Source organism: Notamacropus eugenii, chromosome X, assembly GCF_028372415.1.
Source record: "Notamacropus eugenii isolate mMacEug1 chromosome X, mMacEug1.pri_v2, whole genome shotgun sequence".
Lineage (NCBI taxonomy): Eukaryota > Metazoa > Chordata > Mammalia > Diprotodontia > Macropodidae > Notamacropus > Notamacropus eugenii.
This window is the reverse complement of record NC_092879.1, coordinates 24,233,685-24,253,982: the sequence shown is the minus strand read 5'-3', so window position 1 is coordinate 24,253,982 and position 20,298 is coordinate 24,233,685. Positions and strand designations below refer to the sequence as shown.

General features: G+C 44.0%; 1 long non-coding RNA gene and 1 pseudogene across 1 annotated transcript; one reads left to right on the top strand and one right to left on the bottom strand.

Moving 5' to 3' along the window:
- Positions 1-612: 612 nt before the first annotated feature.
- On the bottom strand, positions 613-1,943 carry LOC140515543 (uncharacterized). The gene is made up of 2 exons (XR_011971076.1): positions 1,682-1,943; positions 613-799 (listed from the first exon to the last, which is right to left on the bottom strand). It is a non-coding gene; the product is annotated as an uncharacterized lncRNA (long non-coding RNA).
- Positions 1,944-11,474: 9,531 nt separating this feature from the next.
- Positions 11,475-20,070, top strand: LOC140515584 (structural maintenance of chromosomes protein 6 pseudogene; annotated as a pseudogene).
- Positions 20,071-20,298: the final 228 nt, after the last annotated feature.

The following is a 20,298-nucleotide window of genomic DNA, read 5'->3' as shown; positions in this document are numbered from 1 at the left end:
TGAATATATAGTGAATAAATGATTATTCTTTTTTGAATAGAGATAATAAAAGTATTAATATATTTATGAATATATAGAGAAGATATGTGAGTATTTACATATGAAAAGAAAGAGAGAATATAGGAGACTTCATATATATGAATATAGAGAAATCATATCCATACCAATATGTGTATATATAGAGAATATGTGATTGTTAATATACAGAGAGGAGGTATTTCCCAATCTTCTACCATCTTTCCCCATGATATTTTAAAAACAAATTTATTTTCTATCCCTATTTTGCCTTTGACTGCCTGATATCTCCCCTTAGAAAATAAATCATACATTGGCTAAGTCACTTTGGAGGCCCCCTTTTGTCCCTGGCTATGATTTATATTGGTTAAAATCCTGTATGCAGTGATTATAATAGTCTTGTGGCATGTGTGTCAATATACATCCCCTTTTCAATCCGTAATTCAAGGCTGTAATAGGTCTGTTTGGAGGGGTTTTTCTTGCAGGCCACATCTCTTTCTGTTTTAATTTATTTTTATACTAATGTCATTCTCTTCTTAAACAAATCCCTAGCTTAACTGTTCAGCCTCTAAGGTTTTTGATAAAATTGCTAAACACTCCTGGCGAAAGTGTTTTATTATATTAGCCTAATCATTCTAACTACAATTTGATCTGACTTCTGGCCTCATGATCCTCTCTTTCAGACTGTTGGACAGAAAGAGACTCTCAGAATGATTTCCATGTAGCTAACGTTCTCTTCTGCCTGTGGAAGGACCCTTCTCCGACGTGGCAAAACCCGAGAGACCTGCCCAGAGTGGGAAAGAAAGAGTTCATGAGCTCTGGCCTAGGGGTTATTCTGGCTCCTGTCTCCACCCTGAGTCCCACAACCCCCTTCTGCAGTCCAGTCTGATCCCTTTACCTTGCCAACAATTCCCAGCTCTACTCGATGGACAACTTCCACCTTCTTTCCCACGCTTGAAAACCCTATTCAGATGCTCCTCACCTCCAGGATGCCTTTGCTGCTTCCTGTTTCACAAAGGCCTCCCTCCTTTGCCTAACTCTTTTCCACCAATAACAAATCCACCATGTCAAGGGCCCTTTCTTGTCTCCCATTAGACTACTAGCTTTTCCCCCACTAGACTATGGGCTGGAATCAGGTGACCCTGCCTAGGTTTCAACCTCAAGGACCCAGGAAAATGTTCAAGTAGGGCTCTGAATGAAGTAGGTGGGGGTCATCCCCCCTGTTTCACAAATGGAAGAAACCCATTTGTGGAGGGCATGGGATTTGCTCAGGTTCATCCTACTCTCCCAAAGCCCAGCACCTTGGTTACCCCTTCCCTTAACTCCACACTGGTAACTGAAGACTCCCGGAACCCCTGGCTCTATGGGGAACCTGCCTACAGGCTTCTGGAGAGTATCTTCTCAAATACTTTCCCCTCCTGAAGTTTGTCTGTCACAGAAAGGAGAGGCCAAGATGGAAGCCAGCTAGTCTGGGAAACAGGAGACACCTGGGTTTGAGGTCTGGGTCTGCCCCTTACTGGTTCTGGGATATTGGCCATGTCCCTGCCCTCTTGGCCTCGGTTACTCTTTTCTCAAATGAGGAGGGACCAGATGAGCTCTGAGATTCCACCCCACAACCTTCCCCCTCTCCCTCCCCCACCAACCAGCCCCAACTTCCTTAGACAACCTGACCAGTTGAGGATCGTTCCTGTATCTTGGGGATGGGTCCAAGGTTTTGGAGGCTGATGTTGTGTAGATATATTCGGCCCCTCCGCCGGGGCCTGAGGGTGTTCTGGTAGTTACTCTGGACCCTTGCCATCTTTTGCCTCCCAGATATTCGCTCCCAGCCACCGAGAAGTTCTCAGGGAGTCATGGGCAGAGCAGAAATGAGTCTGGGCAAGGACATTCCTAGGTGATATAGTCTTCTGCCAGTGACGTCAGAGTCCACCTTTGTGAGGCAATAGTTCCCTTCTCCCCTCTGCCTGGCAACCCCGCCCCACCCTCCACCTGCCTGGTGCCTGGTCTTGGGCAGCCCAAAAGTGAATGTAGTTCTCCTATACATATCTTTCCTTCTCTGTGCCACCCCCCAGACTCCTCCTCGCTGTTGGCAGTTGACTAACTGAGGCTGTTCAGGAAAGGAGCAGGATCCAGGCTAAGACTGGTGCTTGACGTCCTGTCTTTAAACCCGTCGGTCCATCCCCCTACCCATTATATACAACCACACTGATTTTGGATATTCATATCCACAAGTCTCTATATATTCTCTCCATATATTCATAAGTAGTACTCATATTATCAGCATGTATTCATATATATGATTACTCATTCTCTTTATTCATATATATGAGTACTCTAAATTCTCCCTATATACTCCCTCACAAGAACTCTTACTCTTTCTATATATTCATATGAGTGCTTATGTATTCTTTGTATATTCATGCATATGAACACTGACATATTCTTTCTACATTCATATATATACATATATAATATACACACATAAAATATGAAAACTCATATATCCTCCCAATTGTTCAGAAGCAATGTAGGGCTGAAGAAAGTTCAGTGAGAGATATAGCTAAGAGAAGTCTCCCAAAGGGCACTGAAGGGGTAAATTGGAAATAGGATGATAACAGAGAAAAGATAGAAGGAACCACCAAAGTTTTACTGGAATTAAGGTCACTTTAAATTGTACTAGTCTACTGTCCCTGGCCACATCACTTTCTTTTACTGAGAAGACTTTGATTTTTCAATTCAACAACAATATATAAAGCACCTACTCTGTGCCAGGTATTGTTCTCAGGGTGTGGACACAAAGACAGAACACAGTTCCTATAGGGCATTCACCCCTAGACTTTCTCCCTGAGTTAGTCTAATGTAGGAGCTAAAATTCTCCTTCTACTTCCCATTGTAATCCCTCCTTCTGAAAGGGGAGGCCCTGGTTTGGGAGTCCATAGTCCCATAGAACATCAACTCAAGGATTCCCCATCAGCAACCTCGAGCACTTTGTAGAAATAAAGTAATCTGTCCCAAGAAATGAAACTAACCCCACGAGGTAAAAGGGTGGGCAACAGCCAACAGTGACCCTGGGTCACTCTTTGTAGAAGCTGTGACTAGGAATACAGGGGCAGCTCCACCAGACATCATAATCTGGGAAGGGAAGATATGGGACCAGTATGCACTCAAAAGGATCTCTACCCATGATCACTCCCTGGACATTTTAGTCATGTAGTTTATTTTATTTTTGCGGTCAATGTTGGCTTTTTCATTACATTCCTTTCTAGATATGTTCTTCCCACTCTAAAAAAATGTTATTTTTATGGATGCTTTTCACTGTTATATTAAAGAAAAGATCTTTAAAGGCCTCAACTCCTTACCAAGTATCAATTCTCTGCTACAAAGATGGGAAAAAAAGAAATGAAGCAAAATGCACCATAGTATTTATGACAATAAATGCAATGTTTCACATCAATAGTTCTTTGTACCTCTAACATTTTCACATTTCTTTCTCCCAGGGCCAAACTTGAGGCCTGGGAGGTCTGTGTCTTTATTCCCAGTCACAGATTCTGCAAAGAGCCCATTTCACACCCTTCAGCCTCATGGGACTTTATTAGGGGACAGAGAGATGAACAAACGTGAACATGGGACTTCATTTCTTTGGACAGATTACTTTATTTCTGCCTTTGTGCCCCCATTCTTCGGACAATGTCTGGCACAGAATAAGTGCTTTATACCTTGTTGTTGAATTGAAAAATCAAAGTCAAGCACCTAGAACCACCATCTCAAAGAAAGTTTCCCAGGGACAGTGGATCCCTGTCCTTTAGAGTGTTCAGAATTCTGACAAAACCTTGGCACTTGGGAGGGTTGAGCTTAGCTGCTTCTCTCACTCAACATTCTTTAAACCTCCACTGCCATGTTTGAGTTGTCCTATATATGAATGCATGTACAGAAACAATATGAGTACTCATACACAAGAATTTAGAGAATTTATGAGAACACATGCATGAGAATCTGTAGGCTACAGGAATATCTACATGTCAATAGAGAGAATATACAGGTGTACTCATGTATTTTCTATATTCATATGTGGTACTCATATTCTCTTTCCATATTTATATTAAGGAAGACTTGTATAGTCTCTAGATATTCATTGATAGAAGTATGCATATATTCTCTAAAATTCATATAAACAAGTACTCATATATTCTCTCTTCATATTCAGATATATTGTTCATTCATTCTGACTCCTCATGACTCAGGTCCGCAGGACCATAGCACACCAATGCTGTCAATGGGGTTTTCTTGGCAAAGATACTAGAGTGGTTTGCCACTTCCTTCCGAAGTGTATTAAGGCAAATAGACATTAAGTGACTTGCCCAGAGTCATACAACTAGTTAAGTGTCTGGGGCCTGATTTGAACTGAGGTCTTTCTGACTCTAGGCCAGCACTCTATCCACTGAGTCACCTACCTGCCTCTATGCACATGTATACATTCTGTCTCTATTCATATATATAAGGACTCTCTAAGTGATATATAGGATTACTCATATATTCTCTATGTATATGTGTTTTATGTACTCATATATATGAGTACTTTATGTTCTCTATATATTCATATATGTAATTATTCTCTTTGTATTAATATGCATACATTCTATCTATATTCATCTATATGCATATTCAATTGTTTTTGTTTATTACTATATAGATGAGGACTCATATATTCTGTTCATATATAGGAGTCCTCATTCTCTCTTCTTATGTATGAGTACTCATATTCTCCCTATATACTCATATGTACTTATTCTCTCATATTCTTATATGCAAGTACAGGTTTATTCTCTGTATAGGCACAGATATGAATATTCCTCCATATGGATACACATAGAGAGAATATATGAATACTTCCATATATGATTAATTAGAGAAAATATGAGTTCTCCTATATATGGATATGAGAGACTATATAAGGAATTGGGGATATGAACATACAAATAAATCTGGTTTTATTAGGGGACAGAGGGATGGACAAACATGTGGACAGACTGTGGCATGGGTATCTGTCCAGTACCGGGTCCTCCTCCCTGCCTGCGGGGCACCAGCAATGGTTTCAGTCAAATAAATCTATCCTTAGCACTGACGAATTGTCAGGTTCCATTGGAGGAGGGAGAGGTGGGGGACTGGCAGCCAAAATGAGCCCAGTAGAGCACTTAGGGTTAGGATATAGAAATGACAGGTGGGCCCAAAGATGAATGGGGTGCTCGAGCCGAAGCTCGGGACTGGGGAGGTGGGTTGGGCCAGGTCATCAGGTGGAGAGGCTCCAGCCTTCCAAAGGTAGGTGCTGATGTCACCAACCCTCGGCTCTCCCTGGGGTTTGGCCCTTCCCAGACTCAGCTCTGCTCAGCTCCTGGATTCCCAAGAAAACACCGAGTCTCCCCCAGTGGCTAGGAGTGGAAATCTGAGGGGTTGTGAGATTCCAGGAGAGATGCCTCATCTGCTTTGTTCTGTTCTCACTGGTGACAAGCTGAGGAAATGTCCTGGGAGTTTTCTAGCTTGCAATGTAGATGAGCAGTTCCTGCTAGCGTTATTAATTAGACCCTCGAGGTCATCCACAGGGAGGGATGAGAGGAGAGGACAGACAGGCCTGGGGCACAGAGAGCCATCCACATCTATGCCGGGTCCTTCAGCGGCTCCTGTGCCCACTGAAGGGGCAGAAACTTTGCAATTTTCAGGCCCTCTCTCCATTTCTCTGTCAATCAAAGGAGAGGTGGGGGGGGGGTGTCCCTGGAATCCCATTTAGTCTGAGGGTTGGGGTCACTTGTGAGAGCTGAATGAGAGCGAATCATTTCCTCTCTGAGCTGCAGACACACTCTGGGCCAGGACCTGCTGCCCCTTAGGAGGGAGAGAGGGAGGGAGAGAGGGAGGGAACGAGTCAGGGGGCTTCCTAGGTAGATGTTTTCTCTGTGACCAAATATCTAGGCGGGATAGTGGGACCCCTTGGAGGACTAGATCCTTCCCTTCCTGAGGATGTTTGGGCAGCAGGGTGAGAGGCTTTTAGCTGTGCCTTTAACAGTTCTCCAGCTTTGGAAAAACTGGCCCGGACTCAGGCTCCAATTTGTGCTTCTCTTGTTATGGAGAAGAGTTGGGGAGGGGGGAGGGGGAGGAGAGTTGGACTTGGGGGGGATGGAGATGGGAAGAGTGGTGGCCAGCTGTCCTAGGAGGGTTGTCTTTGAAGTTAGGAAGGAATCTGATCAGACCCGGCAGCGGGGTTGGAGGGAAGGGGAAGGAGAGCGGTGGCAAGGATGCCGATTCCAGCTGAGCTTCCCTCTTGGGCTCCAGAGCCCACCGAGTTTTATGGGGGGATGGACGGATAGATGGGGGGGCGTCGGGAGCCTGTCATTGTACCACTCCTCCTCCCCCTCTCCCTCTCTGTCTCTCTCCCTCTTTCCCTGCCCAGCTTCGGGAATCCCAGCAGTAAAATAATCTGGCCGTCTGCCTGAGCCCCCTGAAGGGGGCTGGGAGGGGGACTCCTAAAATTAGCCCCAGAGGGTTGAGGGGAGGGGCAGGGCAGAGGGGCCCCTGGAGGCCCACTTCTTACTGGTGACCTAACTCTCTCTTTCAGAGAGGGGGCTCTAATTCTTTGCATTTTACTTTTGCTTGCAAAAGCATTTCTAAGATCTTATTATGTACCAGGCATCAATTGTGCTAAGGGTGAGGACAGGACAAAAATAGGGTCCTGCCCTCAAGGAATGACTACATTCTACACGTGACATTGGCCCCCAGACTTGCTCCCTGGAACTGCAGACCTCTCTTCCCTCCCAACTCTAGCCACTCTTTCTAGGAAAAGAGTCTCTTGAGTTTATGAGTTCAAGGATTCCCTCATCAGCATCTTCCTGTACTTGGTAGGAATCAATTAATTTTTTCCAAGAAATGACATAAGTCCCATGAAGCAGAAGGGTGGGGACAGTGACCCTGTGACTCTTTGCTTCAGAAGAGGTGACTGTGGATCCAGGCACAGCTGCACTGGCACTCATCACCTCTGAGATGGGAAGAAATATAACCCAGGGATGCACTCAGCAGGAATTACCTATGGTGCCTGCCTGGAAATTTTATCTATCTATCTACATCTGTCTGTCTGTCTATCACTTAAGTTCATTATATTTTTATTGATCTCTTTTGTTTTCCCATAACATTCATTTCTAAATGTATTTCTCGCACTTCTCCTACCCAACAAACCATTATCTGTGACAGATTTTTCAAAAGAAGAAAAAGCCATGCAGTTCAGTTCAGTTCAGTTCAGTTCATATAGCACTTGCCTGTGGATCTCTCTGATGTACTTATTTGCTAATATTGGGTATTTGAATTGTGTTGGGCTTATCCTCCTTTTAAATCATAACTGCTGTAAGGTCAGGAACTTTCTTTTCTAAATGTTGTTTTTCTCCCAGGGCTTAGGATGATTCTTCTGCAGATGGTAGGTACTTAATGTTTATTGACCAATCCATTTTGGAAAATAATTTCATTATTCAAGATGGCTAGAGGCTGGAGAAGTTAGGTCTGCTTCTGCACAGGAGCACACACCCACATACTAGTCCTGGATTTGTGACAGTAGGACCGGTTTAAGGCAGAATAAGGAAGAATAGTGATTTTTATCTCCTTCTCCTTTTCCCCCCTCATTGTGATCCCTCACACAGGCCAGCTTTCTAGGTCACATCCCAATTGCTCCCTGCTAATCCTCAGTAAAATTGGTCTGTGCTGGCTTGTTTCTTCAGGAGTGACTGCCAAGCTAAAGCTCTGTTTTCTGATTTACTCCAAGATGTCAGTGCATTAAGGACAAACCAATTTCCCCACCCAGGAGTCAGGCTGTGTTGTAAAAGAGAATTCTAGGGTTAGTAGTGCCTTGTCCCAAGGATGAACTTCAGGTCCCACTGCCACCAACTCTGAAGCTGGTAGAAATGTTCTGGGGAATGGGTTCCTTTTGTACCATAAAAGGGAATGTCAGGGAGGAAGTCTGGTCATGCACCTGCCTGTGCTCTTTGGTTTCTCCTCATGTTTCAGGGTTTCTTCTCCTTTCCCCCACCCCCAATCCATTCCAATTCTGGATATAGACTTTGCTAGTCCTCTGAGTCCTCTCTCTGGAAACTGCCTGATTGAAAGTATCTTGAGCAAGTCCATCTGCAGGACTATGAAGGGCTGTCACCTGCCCTGCTGGTCATTGGCAGCCCTGATGGGAAGGAGACATCCTGTCTGATCTGACCCAACTAGAGAAAGACAGTTGGCATTCCCATCAAGACAGCCACCCTGTTCTGGCAATTACAGAGACCAGTGTCAAGAAGAAGGGCAGCCCTCAGCAGCAGGCAGTCCCATTTGGAGTACAGTGAAGTAGGTAAAACAACACAGTCAAACTTCCCTGATTTGTTACTCATAGTCCAATAGATAAGTTATCTTGCCATAGAAAGAAGGTAATGATGCCTTAAGTGAGTGACAATATCAAGAGCCAGGATATCCCTGTTAAGGGCCGGTGAGTAACTCAAAGAAGAAATCTATCCCTACAATTTCCTGGAGACCAAGGGTACATGGTAAGTATAAGGGAAAGAATATGTGCCACTAAGCTAGAGTGCCATTACCAGATAGGAATTCAACTTTGTCCCAAACCCTTTAAAAAACTCAGGCTATTTCTACTGGCCTGCTTTTTACACACTCCCCTCCCTCCCTTCATCCTCACCCTGCAAATATAAGGAATCCTTGCTAATTAAATCAAGAAAACAATACAGAAAATTACAGTAGTCTAGAAAAGTGGGGAAGGTGCCTGAATTCTAGCCTATTTCATAAGGCAACATTCCTTTCAAAGATACATAGTAATGTGCAGCAAAAATGAACGCTTCTCCCAGCACTTACTTAATGAAAGGAGAGGACTCAGAGCTCACAATTCTTTACTAACTTGTTAGCAGGAATGGGTAGAGCTGGGGTTTAGAGATACCCAAAAGCAACTGTGAAAGGTCCCATTGTCCACCCCCACTATCCATCCAATAAATCATTTATCAGGAGTAGCCAGTCCTTTCCTATTCAATGTTACAAAAGTTTTATTTCAATGTCAGAAACTCTGAGTGGGAAGAGAATTCCAAGGTCATTAAGTCCAGCCTCACCAGGCATCCTCTCTACATTATCACCAGTAAGGAGTCAATTCAGCATCTACTTGAAGACCTTCAGTCTTTAAGGGATCAGAGTTCACATGGCAGATATCATTTCTGTACCACTGTTCTGATTAGGAAGCTCTTTTTACATACAGTCAAAATTTGCTTCCCTGTTCCTTATCCCCATTACTTAGTCTAACTCATCTCTCTGAAACAAAGAAAAAAAAGGCCAACCTCTCCTTTCTTGGCCAGCCCACCAACTCTGTGCTCAGAACTTGTTTCCTCACCATCAGTTTGTTGTTCTTAATAAGAAATATCCTTTTTCCTTTCATTATATCCTATCTTGGACACCATGTAATGGAAATATTCTAGGAGCTTGTCACTGTCCGACCCAGATTAAATTATTATCGATTCTAAATCAGAGAAGACAGAATTATTGAACCCTTCCTGCAATCTTCTCCACATAACAATTGAAAATGCCATTGCTTTGAACAATGGCTTTCATGCCCACCTGAGCTCTTAAATTCATTAGCTCGTGAGAGGTTTTTTATTGTTTGTTTTTAATCTGTGAACAAACTGAGACAGAGAGAGGACTGCAGGGGCTTAGCAGAGTGAGGAGGGTTTGGAGGTGCAGGAGACCTGGGAGTTTTCTGACCAGGGATGATCAGGGAAAAGTTGGGAGCTGACGGGGGTGGTGGTGGGGAGGGGGGGTCAGGGAAAGGCACGGACCCGAGAGAGCAGCCGGGGCCCAAGGGACGGGCAAGCACAGGGCCACCAGATGCACCATTTCCTCATGGCCCACTGGAAACCTTTTTTTGGCCCTCCCGAGGCCACACTGAGTGAAAGCCAAGGTACAGGTCCTTGGCACAGAACTTGCAGCGTAGGTGCACAGCAGCGCAGGGACAGCTCCCCTCCTTTCACTCCCCCCACCCCTCTGTCACTCACATAATCAATCTCTCCTCTACCTGCCCCGCTTCCAGGTTTCACGCAGGCGCAGAAAGAAGATGAAGGCTGCAGCCTGAGGGTGGGGTTATGGTAGAAACAGCCACGCAGGCGCACACCCGCCCCTCCGCCCCTCCCTCTCTCGCTCGCTCGCTGGTTCTCGGGTATGGCGCAGGCGCAAAAGGGGCGCTGCTATCATTCACTCAGCGACGAGATTGCTACGCAGGCCCTTCGCAGGACACTAGCCCGTCCCACTACTTTCCCAGACCCCGCGCAGGCGCAGGAGGAAGCCTGTGGTCGAGTTGCTGTCTGAGATTGGGTTCGGGGCCTTGTTGCTGCTGGTGGTCTTGAGTGGTGAGGGGTACTCAGCTGGGGGAGCAGTTGTGGGAGGCAGGACCGCGGATTCGCGTGGTCGTGAGGGGGGGGGGGGATCTGCGTGGCGGCGAGTGGGGGGAACCGAGCCCCCAGGACGCTGACCATAGCCGCCGCCACCTCTGCGGGACCTGAGTTCGCGGCCACTTTCCCCCTGTTGCTGCCGCTGCCGCCGCCGCCGCCTCTGCGGGTCTTGGCTTTTGCGGCGCGCCCTCCCCCTGCCCCTCTTTGCCGGACCTTGGCGTTGGCGGCCCCGCCCCCTTTGCTGGACCTTAGCGTTTGAGGCCCCGCCCCCACTGTCCGATATTGGCGTTCACTCCCTCCCTCCCCTCTCCAGTTGCCGCGGTCGCCTCGGCCGGACCCTAGGGGTTGTAGCTCCTCTGTTGCTCTCCCCCTTTGGCGGGTCTTGGCGTTTGCGCCCCTCCCCTTCCCCCTCCCCCCCCACTCCCCAGTTGCTGTAGCTGCCTCTGCGGGTCTTGGCGTTTGCGCCACGCGGCTCTTGGCGTTTACGGGTCTCTCCGCTGCCAGCCGCCTCTGCGGGCCTTGGCATTCGCGGCCCCCGGGTTGCTCGCCCCTTCTGTCGGACCTTGGCGTTCGCAGCATCCCCCCGCCCCCATTGCCGCTGCTGCCGCCTCTGCGGGCCTTGGCGTTTGCGGGTCTCCCCGTTGCCCGCCGCCTCTGCGGGCCTTGGCGTTGGCGGGTCTCCCCGGTGCCCGCCGCCTCTGCGGGCCTTGGCGTTTGCGGGTCTCCCCGTTGCCCGCCGCCTCTGCGGGCCTTGGCGTTTGCGGGTCTCCCCGGTGCCCGCCGCCTCTGCGGGCCTTGGCGTTGGCGGGTCTCCCCGGTGCCCGCCGCCTCTGCGGGCCTTGGCGTTTGCGGGTCTCCCCGGTGCCCGCCGCCTCCGCGGGCCTAGGCGTCGGCGCGTGTCCCCGGTGCCCGCCGCCCCTGCCGGACTTTGGCGTTCCCGAACCTCGTCGGTGGCCGCCCCATCGCCGCTGCGCCTCTCTGAGCCGGTCGTCGGGCTCTGAGGTAGGTCGGAACTTGGCCGTGCGTGCCGGACTAGGAAAGGAAGCGGGGGTTGGCCATGGCGTTGTAAGGGTCTGAGAGGAGACCGGGGCTGTATAGGGTCAGCATCGCCGCGAGCCGGCAGCCTTGGGGAGGAGAAGGAACAATTAGAAGCGTCTCGGGGTTCCTCTGTCACGGACAGAATGTCTAAGAGAAAAGAGGACGATTTCCCCCCGACTGCAGATCAGAAAAGAGCAAGGCCAGGGCCATCGCCATCGCCAGGGCCGGGGTCAGAGGAGGATTCGGATGAAGAACTGGAGGGATCCTCCTCTCAGGACCAGTCTCCTGAAAGTTCTACTTCTGAATCAGAGTCGGGGGATTTTGGGATCATTGAAAGTATCCAGCTGGAGAACTTTATGTGCCATGCCATGCTTGGTCCTGTGAAATTTGGAGCTAATGTCAATTTTGTGGTGGGATACAGTGGGAAGAGTACATTGTTAACAGCTCTCATAGTTGGTCTTGGTGGAAAATCGTTAGGATCGTCTTTGAAAGAGTTTGTGAAAGATGGAGAGGATTCAGCTAACATCTCCATCACATTAAGGAACAGAGGGGAAAAGGCTTTCAAATCTGAGGTTTATGGAGAATCAATAACTGTGCACCAACACATCAATGTGGAGGGGAGTCCAAGTTATGAACTAAAAGACCAAGCAGGAAACCTGGTTACCTCTAAAAAAGCAGAGCTTACTGCCATTCTTGATCATTTTAAGATAAGAGTAGATAATCCAGTGTCTATTTTACCACAAGAGATGGGCAGACAGTTATTGCGGACCAGAAGTGAAGGTGAAAGATACCAATTTTTTCTGAAAGCTACAGAGCTTGAACAGATGAAACGAGAGTACTCAGAAATTTTGGAGAGAAAAGCCAGAAGCCAGCATCAGATAGAACAAGGAGAAGAGCAGCTTGAGGAGCTCAAGCGGCAGGGCATAGAGATAGAAGAACATTTTCAGACTATGGTTAACTTGGGAAGGATGTTAGAAGACATGAAACATGAGATGACCTGGGCAGTGGTGAGTGAAACTGAAAGACAACTTAATGATATGATAAGTAATATAAATGTTGGAGACCAATGTACGATCATATTAAGTCAGGAATTGGAGGCTTCAAAGATCATATTTAATGAAGCCTTAAAGAGATACACAGCTATTCATGAGAATGTACAAAAGTTAAGTGAAGAGGCCACTACTTTAGAGCCTAGATGCATTCAAGCCAAAGAAGATGCCATGAGAACATACAGGGCCTATAGTTTAGCAAAGGCTTTCTATAATTCTTCCCAAAATGAATATAATAGGTTGGAAAAAGTTGCAGAACAGCATCAAAATAAACTTGATATCCTGAAATCAACTCTAGAAATAGCAGAGTTAGAAAAACAGGAAAAAATTTCTATGTTGAAGGAAAAGATAAGAAACCTTAAGGATCAGGAGGATTCACTTGTTGAAGAAATAAAACAGCTTCATCAATCTATAGAAAAAGATGATAAAGAACATTCTCAAGTTAGGGAAGAAGTGTCATATGTGCAACAAATACTGAATGATGACCAACAACAGCTAGACCGATTGAAAGACTGTAAATCTGAGCCACTAAAATTATTTGGGTCCCAGATGCCAGCCCTTGTTGAAGCAGTGAAAGATGCCCATAGACAAGGGCACTTTACTTACAAACCTTTAGGTCCACTTGGAGCCTGCATTCGTCTCCGAGACCCTGATTATGCTTTGGCTATTGAATGCTGCTTAAAGGGCCTTCTTCTTACCTTTTTTTGTGACAACCACAAAGATGCACAGATCCTTCAGGAGCTAATCAAAAAGTTTTATCCATCAGGCTCTCCACGACCACAGATAATGGTGTCGGCATTTGAGTGTGAGTTGTATGATGTAACAGACAGGGCCCCTTATCACCCGGAATTTCCAACAGCTCTCACTGCTTTAGAAATAGATGATGCAGTGGTGGCTAATACTTTGATTGACATGACGGGCATAGAGTCAGTGCTGCTTATTAAAAATAATTCTGTGGCTCGTAAATTGGTAATTCCTCATGGGCCCCCCAAGAACTGTACCAAAGTTTTAACTGCCTGTGGTGATGAAGTTTTTCAGGGGCGCTATTACTCATGTGAAGAATCAAGACCTACTTACTTAGGTGATATGGAAGTAGAAATAAGTAATTTGGAGAAAGATGTGGAAAATAAAATGGCACGGTTGTCTACATTTCAGCAACATGTGTGTTCACTTGAAAAGGCTATCAAGAAGAATCGAGAAACTATTGATAGTCATTATCAACATTTAAAAGAAATAAAGATTAATGTAATAAGTATCACTGCAGAAATAAGAGATCTTGAGGATGAAGAGGATAGTCGATCGATAAATCTCTCAGTTCTGGAAGATGAAGCTCAAGAAATTCAAGAGGAGATGAAAGAGGTTGGGGAAAAGTTGAAAACTCGAAAAGAAGAGATGGAGAATTTAAGAAAACCAAAAGTAGAAGCTGAACAGAGACATGAAGAATTGAAATTGAAACGTAATCAAGTTTCAGAATTAATGGAATCCCTTATTGAAGAACAAAACCAGACTGTTTTAGAAGTGGAAACCAAACACCAATCCATGCTGCATTATGACAGTAGGCTTAAGGAACACCTGGATTCCCTGCAAGTGAAAAAAGAAGAGATGGCCATGAAAGAGAGAGAACTTGAGAGGGAGACTGCTGAGGCCAGATGCATCTGCCCAGAACGTATAGAAGTTACAAAAAGTGCCTCTGTTCTTAACAGAGAAATTAATGCCTTAAAAGAGCGGATCCAATCAGAAAACTACACTCACAGAAGGCGAGAAGATGTAATGAAGCAGTACCAAGAAGCAAAAGAAAGGTATCTGGATCTAGATAGTAAAGTAAAGAATTTGAAAAAACTTATTAAAACACTGGATAAAGTATCCACACAAAGATATGAAACATACCAGAAAGGTAAAAAAAATCTTTCTTTACAATGCAAGTTGTACTTTGACAGCTTAATTTCACAGTGGTCCTTCTGTGGGGAAATGCTCTTTGATCATAAGAATGAGACTCTTTCTATATCAGTTCAGCCTAGAGATGCTGCTTTCAGGGACATGGCAGACGTATCTGGAGGTAGACAGTCTTTTTCAAACTTTATACTAATTCTTACTTTGTGGTCCGTCACAAAATCACCCTTCAGATGCCTGGATGCAATTGATGTCTACATGGACTGGGAGAGAAGAAAGATCGCCATGGACATGATCCTCAGAATAGCATGTTCCCAGCAACAGCATCAATACATCCTGCTCACTCCACGATACACTCTTCCCCCAAATCCACTAATCGAAATACACCAGATGCCAGACCTTGACAGTGGCGAGGCAACCGTGCCTTGCAAAGCAGTCAAGCCAGAAGACGAAGAAGCCTGAATTTTTAATTAATGTGATTGTGTTGTCTGCTCATTGTGGTGTTTTATATTTTTGTTTCTCCAAGTGTTTGCAGTGTAGTGTGCAAAATCTCCCTACTTTGGAAAAAAAAACACATAATAATTAAAAGTATTTCAGAGAGGCAGATTCAAGATGGCCGAGTAGCAGGAACAACATAACACCCCCACCAAGCCTCTTCCATAAAGTTCTAGAATACACATCGTACTAAATTCTGACCAAGAAGTCCAAGAAAAAGTCACCAGCACCCGGCAACAGAAGGAGAAAGACAGAGATCTGTGGACATGGGGATGGGGAAGGGGATGGAGATGGGGACTTGGCTGAGAGCATTATAGCACCCAGGGACTGAATGAGAGCCAAGACTGGGCACTTGGGCAGGAAACACCAGGTGTAACGAGAATAAGTTTGTTGCCTGTGACACAACTGACTCCATTTTTAATTCGGCTACCTTTTGTATTTAAGCATTTTGATGTTAGTTTTTGATAACTTGTTTTTCAATATTATGCTTATGTATAGTATATGTTGTAAAGAATATGTATGTTCATAAACATCTGACAAACATGGAATACTTCTATATGACAGCCCAGCAATGGGAAAATTTGATAAACAACCTCACTATTAGCTTGTATCATCAGGTACAAATGAAATTAATTGGTAAACAAATTAGTTCTCATCCACCAATCAGAACTTGGGTGTAACTAGCTAATGCTTCTAGCTAGACCTCTGAGAAACCCACAATCTTCACCCTGCTCTTTGCTTGAGACTGAGCCTGGCTCCTGTGTTCCCCACACTTGAGACTCTGGCACCCACATCATGTTTCCTTGAAGATAATGCTGATTGACAGGGATTTCCAGACTTGCCAGCCAACCACCTTGCTGGGAGACAGACCACTTCCAGCCGGACAGAGAGAAGAAACTTTGTCATCGAGTACCAGTTCAAGACATCTTACTGGCAAGCCCTAGGAATTCAGGTTAGTGTTTTTTTCCTATTGGGGTTAATATTTGTTTTGCCTAAAAGATATATAAGCCAGGGATTAGTATGCTATCACCCTGTTGACTCATTATGGCCCACTGTTTATTTTTGAGTGTCCCATGAACTAAGAATTGTTTAAATGTAAAAACAAATATTCTTGCCTAATCTGTGCAGAAAAGACTTAAACTAAATGAACTCAGCTTCCTGCCTTGTACAGCGTTATATACATTACATTAGCTAGTGGACATGATAAGCGTAGATATTAGAGGTCACAGAACATATTGATTGACAGTTGCCCAATAAATGGTAAAATTTAAATGGTAAAGGGTCAATTTTCAATTCATTTCTGAGTGATGATTTGATCTTCAGAAGGAATGTCCATCCTTCAGCCAGAAATAGAAAATATCTAGCTTTTCAAGCCTCAAAAGGAGAAAAGAGAGGCACAGGAACTAGTTGGATTGTTTGGATTCTGAAGAAACCATATTGCAGGGATGATGGACATAGTTCCAAGGAAATCAGGACATTTTGAATGGACACCAAAACAGCAGCATGCAATCGAAACAGAGAAGGGGGGAGTGCAGCATTCCTTGCCCTTTGTTCCTGTTTCTTCAAACTCCTTTTATAGACTAGAAGTCAGCCATGAAGGAGATTTCAGGACTTGGTCCTTATGGATCAAGCCAAAGGCAGATAAATGAAAAGTTTTACATGCCACTACAGTTTGGAACCAAAAAGATGACTACCAGCACTCAGGTTAGATACACTATTGTGCAAAAAAAAATTGTCCCTGTTAGTATATTATACTATCATGTAGACCAAGGGCCTGACCCAAGGTATTCCACTAATGAATAGTAGGAACACCAATTCCTATGTTAGTGTGGGCTAAAATTACCCCTGTTGGAACTGCCACCACTCAGGTACTGTAGTATAAATGACTTGAGCCCAATAGAGCCACCTCAGGAGAAACAGGGATAAGCCATCTTTATGAGAAGATAGTCCATCTCATTGATATGTCCTCTAAGCTATCATAGAAGGATGAGACTCCAACAGGTAAACACCCTGTGGAGTTCCCATTTCCACCAAATAATAAACTGATGGTAAACTGAGGCTGAATATAGGAAAGGCTTATATCATTATACTTAAATCATGCACATCACTACTTTGGCTTATTTGCCAGAAAGCTAGACCTTTATTGAAATCGTCCCTGTACCCATCATCAATAATTCAGTTCAGGCACAGTATGACAGATAGGTTATTTTAGGCTATTCACTAATAAACTTGATAAAAAATGTTTCAGTTTGCAAATGCACAGGACTAGTTTTTGTTCTCCCCTGGACATGAGAAAACACAGACTTCCCTCCTGAAGGACTAGCATTGTTATTTGGATATATGGCCAGGACACAATGATCAAGAGTGATCACAGATCACGTTTTACAACCCATAAGGTCAAGGTCTCAGTGAAGGCCCAGGAACTTTGTGGAAATGTGAACTTTGACCTACCTTATAATCTAAAGGTTCAGGGAAGATAGAAAGATGCTTAAGACTCAAGTCAATAAAATCTTCAAAGATAGAAAGGCTACCAATTAGAAAGCAGTCATTAGAAAAGCAGTGAGCTAGTTGAAAAGTAGACAAAGGAAAATTCATCCTGGGTTGATGAAGGAGTTTAAAATGATTATTCTCCCTCCCACTGATTTGGAAAAGTAGCAACAAATTCTTGCAGAAAGAGCTAGAATGTGATGGAGTAGAGTCCCCCAAACCAGCATCTAGTTCTAGTGGAGACCATTGGGTGGAAAAATAAAATACAATCTGGGTTATAGTTGGACCTAGTAGGTCCCTTGAAGATGGATTATTTACAAAGTTCTGTCAAATCCTTTTCTCTTTTTAACAGATGTGCAAGTGCTGTGATTTCATCATTGGTGCCTTCGTGACTCTACTGCTGCTCATCGTTGCTTATCTCATCGCGTGCTGTATCCTGTGTATCACCTCACTGTATCTTCTTGCTGCCCCTTGCAAACAAGAATGGCTTCACCCACCGTTTGGTTGTTGATATCCAGTTGTTCCTGTAAATCACAGTTGTGAAAGCAGGATGCATAAGGGTACAAAACATTGCCAATATAGTAGTGGGGAATGCCACTTGCTTAGATACCCCTTTGGAAATAGAGGGGTTACAACCTTTGGGCTTGCCAGAGACACCAAAAAAACTTACCAAGATACAACAGTGATTGCTTAAGCATCACCGGATGGTGGTGCAGGTAATCAGAGACTTTAGCCATGTCTGGCTTAAAGAAAGACAAATGATGGAAGGACATGATCGTGATCATCAGACAGAAAATCGCAGGGTGTTGGCTCAAGTGGGAAGAGATCAAGAGACCTTGAAATATGTTCTCTTATAAAAGTTCCTGGGTTGGTCTGCAAAGGACTTGACATGAGAGAACATGAGACATACTGAATACATTAAGAACATTTGTTAAGTGTTAATGATAAGTGTAATAATGATTCTTGTGTATATCATATGTTCTAATCCTAAGTAATGTTTGATTGTTTGGAATTGCTATTTGGATTGTATTAATGGGAATTATAATATTATTTATAGACCAGCCTAGATGGCTGTAGGGATAGCCAGCAGCCAGAGGGTGGTTGTAGTGATGTACATTTGTTGTCTTGATATAACTTACTCCATTTTTTATTAGGCTAACATTTTGTGATGAAGTATTCCTATGTTTGTTTTTCATAGCTTCTCTTTCATTATTAAGATAAGCATATTATGAAATAGATTGGTAAACAATGTGTGTATTCGTGAAAAAATGATAAATATATGTAATCCCTATGTAGGTAGCCCACCAATGGGAAAATTTGGTAAACGACCTCACTATTAACTTATAGCATTTGCTATCAGCCAAATTAATTAGCAAACAAATCAGGTCACCAGCTGCTAATCAGAATTTGGGTGCAACTAGCTAATGGTCATAGCTAGAATTGTAAGAAACCACTGGAGCCCTTAGGCCTCAGCCTGCTCTTGGGTTGAGACAGCACCTCTGGTCTCCAGACTTGAGATTCAGTTGCCCTAATCAATTGAGCAAAGTGCCAGTTGACTGATGGATATTTGACAACTTGCCAAACTATCATCTTGGAAGGAAACACAACTTGTGGCTGGGCAGAGAGGAAACCTTGCCTTGGAGTACTAGTATGAGACATACCTACTGATAACCCTCAGTTAATAAATGTAGTGGTTTGTTCCTAATGGGGTTAATGTTTGTGTTGTTAATATAAGCCACACCAAAAGGATCCAAGCTATTGGGGCAAGAACTCACTATTCATCAAAGTGCTGGGAAAAGTGGAAAGCAGTCTGGCAGAAATTAGGTATAGCCCAACATATACCAACTATATATCCAGAGAAACTCAAAATGGGCACATGCTCATAAAGGATGATATCATAAGCCGATTAGGGGATCATGGGAAAAAAATTTCCTGTCAGATCTATGGATAAGAGTTCACAAATAAACCAGAGAGAGTAGGTCATGGGAAGTAAAATAGATAATTTTGATTGCATTTTGCATAGACAAAACCAGTGCAGCCAAAATTAGAAGGAAACAGTCAACGGGAAAAATATATCAAGTTTCTCTGATAAAGGTTTCATTTCTTCCCTACATAAGGGAACTGAGTCAGTTTTATAAAAATAAGAGCCATTCTCCAGTTGATACATGCTCAAAAGATATGAACAGAAAAGTTTAAAGAAGAAATCAAAACTATCAGTAGTCATTAGAAAAATGTTCTAAATCACTATTAATTAGAAAAATGATAAAACTATTCTGAGGTTCCATCTCACCTATCATCAACACAATGATCAATGAGAATTCCAAAAGACTCATGATTTTAAAAAAAATGCTACCACTTCCAGAGAGAGAGAACTGATGAACTCTGAGTGCTGATTGAAGCATTTTTTTTCACTTTATTTTTTCTGCTTCCCCCATCCCCCACAATATGGCTAATGTGAAAATGTTTTGCCTGACGTTATAGGTGTAATGGGTATTTTATTTGTTGCCTCAATGGCTGGGGGAGGGAGGGCTAAAATTTGGAACTGAAAACTTAAAAAAATTTTAAAAATTTAAAAAATGAAAAAATAGTTGATATAAACTAATGTTTGCATGCTGATTAATGAATAAAGTTTGATTGTAAGCATTGAACAGGCTAAGTCTAATTCATGTTTCTGTCACACTGGTTAACATATTGTTGTGAGTAAAGTCCAGGAGACAAAGTTCCGGGTAATAAATTTTTTTAAATAGGCCAGCCAATCAATAAATTAGTGGTCAGTGATTCTCTTGATAATCAAAGATACCAAGAGAGACTCTGAAACATCTTAAATAAGATATGTTCCTCCTGACTGGGGAGCTCCACTCCCAATTGAAACTCTT